We start from the raw sequence: 14,426 nt of genomic DNA on the forward strand, positions 1-14,426 counted from the left end.
ACATCTGCAGTTACTTCCTCTGCTGAAGTCTTGAACCCCTCAGAGTCAGTCATGAACATTGGAATCAATATCTCCCAAACTTCTGTTAATGTTGATATTTTGACCTCTTCCCATGAACCACAAATATTTTAAAATGGCATCTAGAATGGTGAATCCTTTCCAGAGGCTTTCAATTTACTTTACCCACATCCGTCAGAAGAATCACTATCTATGGTAGCTATAGGCTTACAAAATGTATTCCTTACATAACAAGACTTGAAAGTAAAAATTACTCCTTGATCTATGGGCTATAGAATGGATGTCATATTAGCAGGCAAGAAAGCAACATTAATCTCATTGTACATCTCCATTAGAGCTCCTGGGTGACCAGATGCATTGTCAGTGAGAAGTAAAATTTTGAAAGTAATATTCTTTTTCTGAGCAGCGGGTCTCAAATGTGGGCTTAAAATATCGATAAACAATGTTATAAACAAATGTGATGTCACCAGGCTTTGTTGTTCCATTTACAGAGCACAGGCAGAGTAGACGTAGCATAATTCTTAAGGGTCTTAGGACTTTCAGAATGGTAATTGAACATTGGCTTCAACTTAATGTCACCAACTGCATCAGCCTCTAACCCTGTCCTTTGAAGCTTTGAAGGAAGGTATTGACTTCTCCTCTCTAGGTGTGAAACTCCTAGATGACACCTTCTTGCAATATAAGGCTGTTTCATCTACATTGACTATCTGTTGTTTCGTGTATCCACCTTCATTCATTATTTTAGTTGGGTTTTCTGGATAACTTGCTGCAGCTTCTACATTAGCACTTGCTGCTTCACCATGCACTTTTATGTTATGGAGGTGGCTTCTTTCCTTCAACCTCATGAACCAACCTCTGCTAGCTTCAGACTTTTGTTTTGCAGCTTCCTCACCTCTCTCAGCCTACATAGAATTGAAGAGAGTTAGGGCCTTGCTCTGGATTCAGCTTTGGCTTCAGGGATGTTATGGCTGGTTTAATCCTCTATCCAGACCACTAAAACTTTCTCCATATCAGCAGTAAGGCTGTTTTTCTTTCTTATCATTCTTGTGTGCGCTAAAGTAGCACTTTTAATTTTCTTCAAGAACTTTTCTTTTGCACTCATAATGTGACTATTTGTCACACGGGGCCTAGCTTTATTACTTACCTTGGCTTTTGACATGCCTTCTTCACTAAGCTTAATCATTTCTAGCTTTTGATTTAAAGTGGGAAGCGTGATGAGACTCTTCCTCTCAATTGAACACTTAGAAGCCATTGTAGGGTTATTAATTGGCCTAATTTCAACATTGTTGTGTGTCAGGGGATAGGGAGGCCCAAGGGGAAGGAGAGAGAGGGGGTACAGCCAGTAGGTAGAACAGTCAGAACATACAACATTAATCACTTAAAATGCCATCTTATATGGACGAGGTTCATGGCACCCCAAAACAATTACGATAGTAACATCAAAGATCGCTGATCACAGATCGCCATAACAAATATAATAATAATGGAAAAATTTGAAATATTTTGTGGATTACTAAAATATGACAGAGAGACACCAAGTGAACAAATGCTGTTGGAAAAATGGTGCTGATAGACTTGCTCGATGCAGGGTTCACAAACCTTCAATTTGTAAAAAACACAATATCTGCAAAGTGCAATAAAGAAAAGCACAATAAAATGAGGTATGTCTGTGGTTTCAGAATCTGCTCCTGGTATATCTATTTTCAGATAGGTATGTCACTGTCTTTAAAATCACTGTCACCTTTAAAATTTTCCTTAGAAAGACTGTCATTTAAATAGTATTCTCAAATAGCATTTCCTGGACCATTATCACTATTTTTCCTACAATAAACTCATAGTTTGTCTTTTGATAACAGTATATGTCATTTGCATCTTATCTTCAAATCCATTCCCTGCACTCTCTTTGCTCCCATGGGGGCTAATACATTCTCTATTTCCAAAGTTCTCTTGCCTTCCAGTTAAGTTTGGGCAATCAGAAACTGTGGCAGATCAGAGGGTTGCAGGAGGGAAAATAACCACATTATTTCTCTTTTGCTCTATGCTTCAGATGACATATCTAGCAGTGGCTACATCTTTTCCATCTCCATTTATCCATTACCTTGTGTGTTCCATGAGATGCTCCTGAATCAATAAGTTCCTTTTATGCTTAATGACGTTTGAGTGTGTTTTTACTACCAGTTATCACAATGACCTTATCCTTAATTTTTCATCACTTAATCTTATTCCAATGTAGCCTCAGATACTCACCTTCTTCAGCAGGAAGGGATTTACCATTCTCCAGGTCTTATAGTAAATGGCAAGAGCAAAGGTTCACTCATCTTAGCTATTTTCCTATAAGTTTCTTTCTAACTCTGAGCTAAGGAAACAAATTAATTTAGTCTTTCAGGTATCTCCATCTCTCATAATTCTCAATTCACTTTTTATGAAACCATTGGAGAAAATAGAATCAATAATAAGGCTTAGAAATAAGAATTAAAAGTCACTAAATAACTCTAGTAGAAATATATATATATATATATACACACACACACACTATTTTTACCTGGCAAACATCAAACATTAGTTAACTTCAATATTTTTTTTTTTACTGTATTAGCCATAGGACACTGTCAAATGCCTTCAGAATTATTACTGAGTTGTAGGGATAAATTTTCCAGGCCCAGGCAGGGGTGAGTCGCAGGAGTCAGTGTCATCTGAGTTGAAATATGTAAGTGTACAATTCTAAATATTGTGAGGCAAAGTCAAAGTCAAAGGTGGTTCCTTAAAACTAGGTATGCATCTTCTGTGCATATGATAAAACAATAACTGGGAAAGGGGAGGGAAGGAGAGGAACGACTTATGCAGAGCTGAAGGGTACTAATTAAAGAACAGGAAAACACCTTCCAATTTTGGCTATCAGTGGACTGTCTCATTTCATATCCCACTGAAAACAACTAGAAATCTCAAAAAATGTTTTCTGAAAATTTGTTTGAAGGCATTAAAGGGACATCAAAGCACCAAGGACTTGAAGGTCGTGATTTCAGAAAGAAGTTCTGAGAAGTGAGTGCAACACCTAGTTATGCTTTTCTTTTCAAGGAACATCAGCATGTTTTCCATCTCCATGGATCAGGTTACCTTGTGTGTTCTGTGAGATACTTCTGAACCATTGAAATAAGTTCCCTTTTATGCTCTGACATGCGTTTGGCAATTCATAACTAGAACTAAGAACCTGACAAGCTGGTCAGAGTTTTTGGCAGTACCAAGGGATTTTTTAAAAAATGAAGATCAAGGTCTGCCAAGGAGGAGAAGCCCTGGAAAATACTTCATATTTTCAGTTGAAACAACTGAGGAGCAAAACCTAAATAGTAAAGGAAATTGACCAGCCTGCAGGAAGTCTGAAACCCAGCTCCTTGTTAGCTCAGTTTGAGAAGAGATTAAATAATCTGCCCTAATCTAACTTTCTTCAAGAAGCAAAAATAAATTATCTTTGGAAAAAGATAATGTTATCCAGAAATTCTAATTAGCTCTCAATTTTTCATACATGTTTAGCATTCTTTCAATTACCAGGCATACAACAAGACAAAAGCAAATAATCTAAAACCAAGAGAAGAAAAACAGATAATGGAAAAACTACCATAGATGGATAATTTTATCAGAAAACTAGAATCTGTTAGAGAAGAAAAGACTTGAATTGAAATACTAGAAATGAAAAACACAAAAACTCAATAAATTGTTTTAACAGAATCTCAGACAAAGTTAGGAGAGCATTTTCTAACTGTTTTAAAACTGGGAAGAGAATATCCAGGCTAAAGTACAGAAAGAAAAATGACAAAAATATAGAAAATCATTTAAGAGACAGATGGACACCAGTGAGAAGATCTAACATATGTAATTGTATTTCCAGTAAAAGAAGAGAGAGAGAATGGGTGGAAGCAATACTAGAGGAGATAATGACCAAGGATTTTCTAAAATTAGTGAAAGATGTCAAGCCACAGATCCAAGAAATGCTACAAACAGTAAATAAGAAAAATATAAATAAAATGCACCTAGGAACATCATAGTAAAATGACTACAAACAAAGAAATATCATTGGGTCAATTGGATATTCAAACACCAAAAAAAAAGTTAATCTTATTGGATACAATGTATGGGAAAATATTTTCTCTCACAGTCTTTTAACTCTTATAATGACATCTGAGTAGAGTTCTTATTTTCAATGCAGTCTAATGTATAAATTGTTTTTTAAATAGTTTTTCTCATATTCTGTTTAAGAAAACTTTTGTTATTTTATGGTCATGAAGATATTTTCCTACATTATCTTAGAAGTTTTAAAGAACTAAAATTAAGTACAAATCAAAGAAATTCTCTTCATTAGCATATACTAGAAAGGGAGGGGGAAGACAAGCCACTGAGAAATTTTGATGAGGGGAGTCTGCAGAACTGGCCTAAAGTGGGGCTGGTAATAGAAAGAAATGGCCAGATATGCTACAGGACAGCTAAACTGTTAGAAATTTTTGTAGAATTAAAAGATAAGAAATTGTTTTGTTTTTGGTGTTTTTGATAAACCTACCCAGCCTGCTCAAGGACAAAGTGCCTAGACTGACTATTTTTCTAGTTTATCAGTTTACCTGAAAAAATATAAAGGCAAAATTTACTCTTCCCTGAAATGTTGGCAATGACTCTGTTTGTCCTGAATTGCAGTTCCCTCTCTCCAAACCTGCTTTATTCCCCTTCCCTTCACAGACATTTATAACCTAAATTCCATCTCAGTGTTTACTTCTGGTGAATCCACCCACCAACATCAATTGACTCCTCCTACACAAAAAACAGAGTAAAACAAAACTTACTGTTCTCAGACTGCTCAGACTGTCCACAGGTTTTTCTCTTCTTGTAAGTCTATTCTTTGCCTTTGTTTCTTAACAACAGTCTAATGACAGCTCTCACTTGTATATGTGAGTAAAATATTTCTATGTCAATGGTGACTAAAAATATCTAGAAATTGTTCTTTGACACTACAGAATTGAAGAAAAATTAAACATAACATGTATATCAAGAATCCTAACAAATCTATAAAAGAAACATTTAATACAAAAGGAAACAGGTGAAATAGACACATCACAAAATAGTATATCAAAAGGTCAATAAATATAAAAAGGTACTTAAAATCATTAGTCATCAATGTAAATTGAAACTACAATGTAATACCACTAAACATTCAACAAAATGGCTAAGATGTAAAAGGTCAACAATAATTATGTTGGTGAGGATATGGAGCAACCAGAATTCTCATATGCTGCTGATGGGAGTGTAAATTGGCTCAAATATTTTAGAAAACTCTTTGGCAATATATGCTAAAACTGAACATACACATATGCTACGACCCAACTACTCCACTACTGGGAGAAATACCAAACAGAAGTGTGTGCATATATTTACTAAAGACATGCACAAGAATGTTCATAGTAACTTCATGTGTGATAACCCCAAACTGGAGTCAACTAAAAGGTCCATCAACAATAGAATGGCTAATATATTTTATCCATACAAAGGAATACTATAGCATTGAAAGCAAATGGATGAAAGCTGCACAAAAGCAAAATGAATGAATAGCTCAGGCATAATATTAAGCAAAAAGTTAGGCATAGAATTGTACATACTGAATATTATGGACTAAACTGCACACACACACACACACACACACACACACACACACACACACACACCTAAAATTTCATATGTTGAAGCCCTAACTCCAAATGTGACTGTATGTGGAGATAGGGCCTTTAGGTAGATAATTAAAATTAAATGAGGTCATGAGGGTGGAGCCCTAATCTATTGGACTTGTGTCTTTATAAGAGGAGGAAGATATACCAGGAGTGTGTCCACACAGAAGAAAGAACATGTGAGGACACAGTGAGAAGGTTGCTGTATACTTGCCAGGAAGTGTTCTCACCAGAAACCAAACCTGATGACACCTTCATCTTGGACTTTCAGCCTCAGAAGTGTAAGAAAATTAATTTCTATTATTTAAGCCACCCCATCTGTGATACTCTGTTATGGCAGTTCAAGCAGACTAATATGATTCCATTTATAGAAAAAGTATTAAGAAAGAAAACCCTAATCTATGAAATTGGAAGTAAAGTTTGCTCCTGTCAAGGAAGGAAGGTTGTAATGACTAGGAGAGGCATGAGGGGGAACTTCTGGCATACTGCTGGTGTCCTATTTCTTGACCTTAGTGGTGAAAACATGAGTGTTACTGTTGTGAAAATTTATGGAATTTTAGACTTATGGTATGTGTGGTTCATTAAGTAGCATACATCAATTTAAAGTTTATTAAAAAATAAACAGGAAACATCAGACTCATCAGGGAAGTCTGACAGATAACAGAAGTGTTCAGGGGGTTTGGATAAAATAAACCCCTACAATCCCCACCTCATCATGGGAACTGATACAGAACAGGTTTTCTGCTTTCCTTTTCTTTTTATTTTTCTCTTGTTTCCCAGAGCATACATTCCTTTATGAGAGCCTAAGGAAGCAGCTGTCAATGGAGCTGGTTGTAAAAGGATGAGACAGGAAAAAGCAGTCAGCCGGCCAAAGGTTGCAAGTCAAATAGATGTTTTTTTGGAGTCTAATCATGTTTCCAATAACAATTTGCAAGACAGCAAGACTGAGCTTATATGGATACTGTCCAGCCAGCTTCATGAACGGGGGCCTCTGAATGATTTCTCAATAAAAAATTATCTTTAGAAAGTACAGACTAAGAATTTATCACCAGTTTAGATCCTGCATGCTATATATATATTTTAGATAAAACTCTGGAGAATAAAAACTTCATCTATTTCTTGCTGCTGTTCATGAATGAATTTCCAAAAGTTGTGGCAAGAATTTTCCAAGATCAGGTGAAATATGGCATCTGATTTTGGAGTTGTGTAACCATAGATCCTGGCTTCAGGAGAGCATCAGCTCTTGCCCACACCTACCCTTGAAGCTGGATTCAGCACCTCCCCACATTCATTCCTAAGAATTGACTCCCTTCAAAGGCAATATTAAGCAATATATAGTTTACTGAAGATTTGGGAAAATATTTGTGGAAGTAGTTTTATGTTAAACACCATGGAGAAAGCATTCAGTCAACATCCCAGGGCTTCCCTGATGGCGCAGTGGTTGAGAGTCCGCCTGCCGATGCAGGGGACACGGTTTCGTGCCCCGGTACGGGAAGATCCCACATGCCGCGGAGCGGCTGGGCCCGTGAGCCATGGCTGCTGAGCCTGCGCATCCGGAGCCTGTGCTCCGCAACGGGAGAGGCCACAGCGGTGAGAGGCCCGCATACAGAAAAAAAAAAAAAAAAAAAAAAAAAACATACCAGTCAGTATATTTTTTCTGCACTCAGGCCCCTTTTTGCTTCATCCTAATCTGAGGTGTTCTCATTCTGACTCTCTCCTTCATTTTCTTGGCTAAATCCTTTCTGCTCCATGGTCTTCTGGAAGTCCAGTCCCAGACAGGCAACCATCCTGATGTATGCACAGCCGACTGGGAAAGCTCATCCAATCTTTGCTTTCCATTTCTTTCTTATCAGTCCTGTGGGCTTTACCAGTCTTCCATACCCCACTGGAACTTTGGGTGAAAATTTTTGTCCAAAGCATTACATGTACAGGCAGAAAGGTGGGAAACATCCTTTGTGTTCTTGTTTTGATTAATAAAAACTTAGCTTAGAATCAGGACACCTCAAGCCCTTAACTGCTCAGTGCTACACATTCCTCATACATTTGAACATCTGTGGAACATTTGGGGACACTTAAAAATTGTGGTGGTATGAGAGTACAAAGTGTTGTTATTCTTGCATCTTGCTCCCAAGATTCTGACCTAAATGCAGAAAAGCAGTAAGGATGCCAGCCTATGACAGTTGGCCATGGTAAACAGCACAGCGTGTGCATCCTGTACAGATAAAAGAATCTCCTTTTCATAGAGCATGTATCTGAGAAATAGCACCTTCACAATTTGTGTCATTTCTTTTTGATGACCCCCAAACAAAACAGTGACGGAGATAATAAATGCTTTTACTTTGGATTGATGAAAATGCCCTGCGGTGAAACTGCTCTAGTTTAATGCAGTGCAGAGTGAGCCACACACCATGTGAGAACTGCCATCCTTGGTGGAGAAGTGTCAACATCTGGGTTTTTGTCACTTAGCCTATCTTGAAAATTCGGGCTGGTTATGTTGCTTTCTTTGTTCCTATCTGTGTGTTAATTCACACTTTAAAAAGCACCTTGAAATATAGGGGTTATAAAGATAAAATAAGGTAATTTCCCATCTTCATTAAGTTTACATTTTAATCAAGGAAGATATACACAGAAAACAAAACAAAGAACCATAAACAATAAAGACAAAGTAGAAGTAGAAGGAGAGATTATTTATTGCCTGAGGGAATTAGGGGAGCCAGAATGATCTTTTCAAAAAGCAAATCTGCTCATGTCTTTCCTTTTTTTTGTTGTTGTTAGCATTTTTATTGGAGTATAATTGCTGTACAGTGGTGTGTTAGTTTCTGCTTTATAACAAAGTGAATCAGTTATACATATACATATGTCCCCATATCTCTTCCCTCTTGCGTCTCCCTCCCTCCCACCCTCCCTATCCCACCCCTCTAGGTGGTCACAAAGCACTGAGCTGATCTCCCTGTGCCATGCAGCTGCTTCCCACTAACTATCTATTTTACATTTCATAGTGTATATATGTCCATGCCACTCTCCCCCTTGTTCCCAGCTTACCCTTCCCCCTCCCCATGTCCTCAAGTCCATTCTCTAGTTGGTCTCTATCTTTATTCCCATCTTGCCCCTAGGTTCTTCATGACTTTTTTTTTTTTTTTAGATTCCGTATATATGTGTTAGCATACAGCATTTGTTTTTTTCTTTCTGACTTACTTCACTCTGTATGAGAGACTCTAGGTCCATCCACCTCACTACAAATAACTCAGTTTCATTTCTTTTTATGGCTGAGTAATATTCCATTGTATATATGTGCCACATCTTCTTTATCCATTCATCTGTCAGTGGACACTTAGGTTGTTTCCATGTCCTGGCTATTGTAAATAGAGCTGCAATGAACATTGTGGTACATGACTCATTTTGAATTATGGTTTTCTCAGGGTATATGCCCAGTAGTGGGATTGCTGGGTCATATGGTAGTTCTATTTTTAGTTTTTTAAGGAACCTCCATACTGTTCTCCATAGTGGCTCTATCAATTTACATTCCCACCGAGAGTGCAAGAGGGTTCCACCCTCTCCAGCATTTATTGTTTGTAGATTTTTTGATGATGGCCATTCTGACTGGTGTGAGATGATACCTCATTGTAGATTTGATTTGCATTTCTCTAATGATTAATGATGTTGAGCATTCTTTCATGTGTATATTGGCAATCTGTATATCTTTTTTGGAGAAATGTCTGTTTAGGTCTTCTGCCTATTTTTGGATTGGGTTGTTTGTTTTTTGATATTGAGCTGCATGAGCTGCTTGTAAATTTTGGAGATTAATCCTTTGTCGTTTGCTTCATTTGCAAATATTTCCTCCCATTCTGAGGGTTGTCTTTTCGTCTTGTTTATTGTTTCCTTGCTGTGCAAAAGCTTTTAAGTTTCATTAAGTCCCATTTGTTTATTTTTGTTTTTATTTCCATTTTTCTAGGAGATGGATCAAAAAGGATCTTGCTGTGATTTATGTCCTAGAGTGTTCTGTCTATGTTTTCCCCTAAGAATTTGATAGTGTCAGGCCTTATATTTAGGTCTTTAATCCATTTTTAATTATTTTTGAACTTATTTTTGTGTATGGTGTTAGGGAGTGTTCTAATTTTATTCTTTTACATGTAGCTGTCCAGTTTTCCCAGCACCACTTATTGAAGAGGCTGTCTTTTCTTGCCTCCTTTATCAAAGATAAGGTGACCATATGTGCATGGGTTTACCTCTTGGTCTTTCTATCCTGTTCCACTGATGTATATTTCTGTTTTTGTGCCAGTACCATACTGTCTTGATTAATGTAGCTTTGTAGTATGGTTTGAAGTCAGGGAGCCTGATTCCTCCAGCTCCATTTTTCTTTCTCAAGATTGCTTTGGCTATTCGGGGTCTTTTGTGTTTCCATACAAATTGTGAAGTTTTTTATTCTAGTTCTGTGAAAAATGCCATTGGTAGTTTGATAGGGATTGCATGGAATCTGTAGATTGATTTGGGTGGTATAGTCATTTTCACAATGTTGATTCTTCCAATCCAAGAACATTGTATATCTCTCCATCTGTTTGTATCATCTTTAATTTCTTTCATCAGTGTCTTATAGTTTTCTGCATACCGGTCTTTTGTCTACTTAGGTAGGTTTATTCCTAAGTATTTTATTCTTTTTGTTGCAATGGTAATCATGTCTTTCCTTTACTTACACCCCTCCTATGGCTCCCCAGCACATTCCGAATAAAATTAATTAATTAAAATGTGGGGCTTCCCTGGTGACGCAGTGGTTGAGAGTCTGCCTGCTGATGCGGGGGACGCGGGCTCGTGCCCCGGTCCAGGAGGATCCCACGTGCCGTGGAGCGGCTGTGCCCTTGACCCATGGCCACTGAGCCTGCGCGTCCGGAGCCAGTGCTTCGCAACGGGAGAGGCCACAATGGTGAGAGGCCCGCGTATCACAAAAAAAAAAAGCCAATAAAATGTGAGCATTTCAAACCAATCTCCAGCTTTTTAGTCAGTCTCAAATCCTGCTATTCTCTCTCTTATTCACTGTTCTTCTGCACAGTGGTCTGAATATAGATTTTTTTAAATTAAATTGCTAACTGGTTGCATTTCTTGTGTTTACTGTATCAAAGGGCCCCCTCTGGTAACATGGAATAAACAATAGAGCCATCATGTAATACTTTCAGTAAAGAGTCAAAATTCCCAACAACAGATGGTAGGGGAAAGAAAGAAGGATTTAGGCTACATCTTTGCATCACATCCATAGCACTGTGCTTGGGTTTTAAAGTAGTGTCCTTCCATAGTAGCCCCAGAATGCAAAATTAGGAAAGAACTGCTATGGAAACGCCTTCTCCAACTATATGTCTTTTGCAAGTTTTATGATTTTATAAATTAAATAATGCTTTTAATTATAATAATAGTAGCAACTAGTATTCATTGAGCACTGGGCTATGTACATATGCCAAGCAGCAGTGCTAATTACTTTACACATATCTTTAGGTTAATTCCCCCCAAACCCTGAAGTACTACTATTACTATTATTGTCTTCTAAAGGAGCAAGTAAACTGAGTGAGTTCAAAATCTTGCACAAGAAAATAACTTGCTATCTAGAGTGGTATTTAAAATTACATTGTATATCACTTAATGTCAATATAATACATTTTATTAAACTGTAGCAAAGCTTTCTGGATTCTGGATTATTCCAAGCAGGTTTCCACCTGTAATATATTTTTAAGACCTAGAAATAGAAAACTATTGTGAATGATAGTTTGTATTCATCCCTAGGCCTGGGCCTGGATGCCTGGAGATGAACACAGTAACAAGTGTGTGGGCAAATTATTTTGATGAATAAAAACTATACCTTTGTTTTCTTAAACCAGTTTAATTAAATACAGGTATATATTTTGGCAATTTCTAGAAAGGCATTAGAAATAAATAGTGTTATTTTCAATAACTGAGACTATGATAAAAATTCAGTAGTCTCCAGCGCTATCAAATCTCAATGCTTCCTCAGAGTGATACATTCTATAGTAAGAAAGGACACTCACATCAGGTTTTAACTGAGGTCCACATCCTAGGGGTCATTTCTTTACCGTGTTTAAGGCTCTGCTGTGGAGCTTGAGAATCCAATTATTAAATACAACTTAAGTGAGACTCATGAGTTGGCATTTTAACCTTTTAATTGAGTGATCAGGGAGAACATTTTTTTAAAAAACTGTTCTGGGGCACACTCAAAGTTCTTCTTTGCTAACGAAAAAAAGAACCCAGTAACATCTTCTTATTTGATTAAGGGAACATAAAAACTGGGTAGAAAAACCTCCATTTCTGACAGAGTAGGGATGCCAGATTTAGCAAATAAAAATATAGGACATCCAGTTAAATTTGAATTTCAGATAAATAATGGATAATTTTTTACTATAAGTATATCCCATGCAATATATGGGAGACACTTATAGTAAAAAATTATTCATTGTTTAACTGAAATTCAAATTTAAATAGGTATGTGGTCTTTTTATCTGTCAAGTTTATTACAGAGAGGCCAATTATATTTCAATTCAATGGGTTTTAAGATTGCACTGATGTTTGTCTAGGCCTGACTGAACCTTATAAATGGGGAATGGTAGCACTTTTTTATTACAAAAGTTTTAAAATTCAAACACAGAAGGAAAAAACCCACAGAAAACAAGAAAAAATAATTCTGCACTATTCATAGCAGACATGTTGCTAGGTGCTCCCTTCCAGTGAGTGTAGTTCAATCTGACAAAGGGTATTGAGATAGAATCCACCAGCGTGCTTCATGTTGCCTAGGGGATGATCTGTTTCCTGAGCCACTCTGCGCTGCCATTCTCATCACCATTAAGATACCAAAATTAGCTCCCAAGGAGGTAGATCTGGATGCTTCTCAGCTGATAAATTTGAAAGGGATTTATTTTCTGATTAAAATAAAATCCCACTTATCTTATATCAGACTTCCAGCTGATTCAGTTATTCATTAAACAGTCATAAATTCACAATTAAAGGGGGAAAACTCAGATGTAGAAAACAGCTGGCACTGGCACATGTTCTATACCTCTTGGCATGAGGTTGTGAGTTAGCTTACCATTCTTGCCTTTAAAAGTGTAATTATAATTTGTTCTGGCCTGTGGGTTAGATAGAGCAGGGGTGATGCTGGTTGACTATGAGAATTCAATGCACTGGGAAGCTGTGTTAGATGGAAAATTCTACAAACTAAAAATCATTCAGGGTTGGTTGGGCTGGGAGCATAATGCCCTCTGCCCTTTAATGGTCCTGGAGGACTCCACTCTCAGGAAGATGAACCTTCAGCAATGGGGAAATGGCTACCTGCGCTTTGGGGCTTCCCAGAGGCTAGCTCAGGCCTCATCTTCTGATCTAACGTCCTGTTCCTCTCCTTGCCAAGCCTGAGCAAGGAGGGAAACAGAGGCATTGTCTGAGGACCCAGCCTGGGCCCCCTGACTTCTACCGGGCAGCAACTCCCTGCCTTCCTGGTCCCTCCCCAGCTACCACTGTTGAAGTAGTTCCTTCAAACCCTAGTCTGTTTTACAGTCACCACCTGCTTTGTCTCATAGCACCTTTGTAAGCATATTAGTTTGCTAGCTGCCATAACAAACTACCACAAACTGAGTGGCTTAAACAATATGAATTTATCATCTCATAATTCTGCAGGCTAGAAGTCTGATATTAAGGTGTCAACAGGGCCATGCTCTGTCTGACAGTGCAAAGGAGAATCTCCTCCATGCCTCTCTCCTAGCATCTGGTGATTTGCTGGCTATCTTCGGTGTTCCTTGACTTCTGCCTTCATGTTCACATGATGTTCTCCCTGTGTGTGCATCTGGGTCCAAATTTCCCCCTCTCATAATGACACCAGTCATATTGGAATAGGAGCTACTCCAGTATAACCTCATCAAAATCTAATTATATCTGCAACGAACTTTTTCCAAATAAGATCACATCCTGAGGTACTGGGGTTTAGGACTTCAACATAAGAATTTGGGAGTGACACAATCTGATCCATAACAGTAGAGTTCAAGAGAAATGGCAAATATGAAAGCACCCTAAAAACTTAAACATAATATATGAATACTGCTGGGAGAAGGAGGGGAGAGCCTTCTTTGATTTTTCTGACATTTGCACAAAGGCAGACATTTTCACCACTATCCCTACACAGTGAATTCTTGTTTTTCTCTCTCTACAGGTTCCTCTCCTCCAGGGTGGGAGATGAATCCTTCATAAAAGGCAAGAAAAATTTTATGTAAGAAAATAAAAGAAAATTTGGAATACAAGATTAGATAAGAAAGTAAGTACTTGTTTATAAGGTGCAAAAGAAAATTGAAGCTACACAGTAAGTTCACCTCCTGAATGATAACTTTTATAGTCATTCTATTTAGGGACACTTACTGTGTGCCAGACACCATGCTACGCATTGTATGTTATTTTATCCTCATAACAACTGAATGAGCAAGTATTATTATGCCTACTTTTAAAATAAAATGATGGCACTGAGGCTTAGACATTTTAACATCAGAAGTCGCCAGCTCAGAGGCATGGGGGCTGGCAGCAAAGTCTAGGTGCCCTAGCTTGAAACCCATGCTCTTAACCACTCTGCCCTGAGGGGGGTTTAGAGTGGGTGGGTGGAAGTGGAAGTGAGGGAGAGAAGGAGAGAGACAAGGGGACAAGGGGACAGGTGTGAAAGACATTATAAAAGAG

The 14,426-nt window shown here is 37.8% G+C and overlaps 1 protein-coding gene across 1 annotated transcript in view; it reads left to right on the forward strand.

The window, feature by feature from the left end:
• The window catches only part of FBXO4 (F-box protein 4), a 343,376-nt gene extending 329,416 nt beyond the window's left edge, over positions 1–13,960 (forward strand). The window contains exon 11 of the transcript XR_010840116.1: positions 13,915–13,960. The gene's annotated coding sequence lies outside the window, so the exon portion shown is untranslated. The remainder of the gene's footprint in view (positions 1–13,914) is intronic.
• The last annotated feature ends 466 nt before the right edge of the window (positions 13,961–14,426 follow it).

Source organism: Kogia breviceps, chromosome 4 (genome assembly GCF_026419965.1).
Source record: "Kogia breviceps isolate mKogBre1 chromosome 4, mKogBre1 haplotype 1, whole genome shotgun sequence".
In the NCBI taxonomy this organism is placed as follows: domain Eukaryota; kingdom Metazoa; phylum Chordata; class Mammalia; order Artiodactyla; family Physeteridae; genus Kogia; species Kogia breviceps.